This window comes from Mustelus asterias, unplaced genomic scaffold (assembly GCF_964213995.1).
Source record: "Mustelus asterias unplaced genomic scaffold, sMusAst1.hap1.1 HAP1_SCAFFOLD_50, whole genome shotgun sequence".
NCBI lineage: Eukaryota > Metazoa > Chordata > Chondrichthyes > Carcharhiniformes > Triakidae > Mustelus > Mustelus asterias.
This window is the reverse complement of record NW_027590123.1, coordinates 1243382-1244326: the sequence shown is the minus strand read 5'-3', so window position 1 is coordinate 1244326 and position 945 is coordinate 1243382. Positions and strand designations below refer to the sequence as shown.

General features: G+C 39.8%; 1 non-coding gene across 1 annotated transcript; it reads left to right on the top strand.

Annotated features, from left to right (window-relative positions):
* The first annotated feature begins 565 nt into the window (after positions 1-565).
* Positions 566-638, top strand: trnav-cac (transfer RNA valine (anticodon CAC)). The gene has a single exon. It is a non-coding gene; the product is annotated as a tRNA-Val (tRNA).
* Positions 639-945: the final 307 nt, after the last annotated feature.

Genomic DNA, 945 nt, shown 5'->3' with positions numbered 1-945 from the left:
GGATCTGTATTACCCGGTGACTCGACTCTTTTCGTTGGCCAGTTATGTTTGCAATTCAGTGATATTCAATTTCCGAGATAGTCAATTCATAATGAAGTCATATGTGTTAAACAATGTATTGATATTAAATATTGAAACAAATACTGAGTACAATTGTAAAATGAGCTTTGACAAAATGTCATCTGGATTCGAAACGTCAGCTCTTTTCTCTCCTTACAGATGCTGCCAGACCTTGTGAGATTTTCCAGCATTTTCTCCTTTGGTTTCAGATTCCATCATCTGCAGTAATTTGCTTTCATTAATGAGCACAATTGGTTGAGATTATTCGAAGGAAGATGAAAATAATGCATTAATGAATGAGTGGAATTCATTGTTGCCTTAGATATTTGACAGGCGATCGCTTTAAAATTTTGAAGTTCAAGATAAGTTGAACAATCATATTGACAGTAACGGTTATCTTCCTGAAACAAGGGACATGGGCTCTCAGTCGAACCATTTGAAACTGCAGCAACACAGCACAGTTGAACATTGCAGAGAGGCGGATTTGCTATCATTGCTGTCACCTGTTTCTGTAGTGTAGTGGTTATCACATTCACCTCACACGCGAAAGGTTCCCAGTTCAAAACCGGGCAGAAACGTTCATTAAGCTTTCTAAATTAGGGTGAGGAAATCTGTATGATTTCAATATAAAGAACAAAGAAAATTACAGCACAGCAACCAGCCCTCCACGCATGCACCGACCATGCTAGGTTGACGCTTTCCGCGCCCGCTGGGCACCGCAGTGGTTGGGGTGCATTATTGACCCCAATAATCACATTTTAATTTGATGTTTTTAAGTTTCCTTTGTACTTTGATTTCTGTTCGGGCTGTTCCCCTCCTTTTTGGGGAGCTGCCCCTTTTACTTTGTCCTGATTTAATCTGAGTTTGTTGACTTGGTTTGGTTTG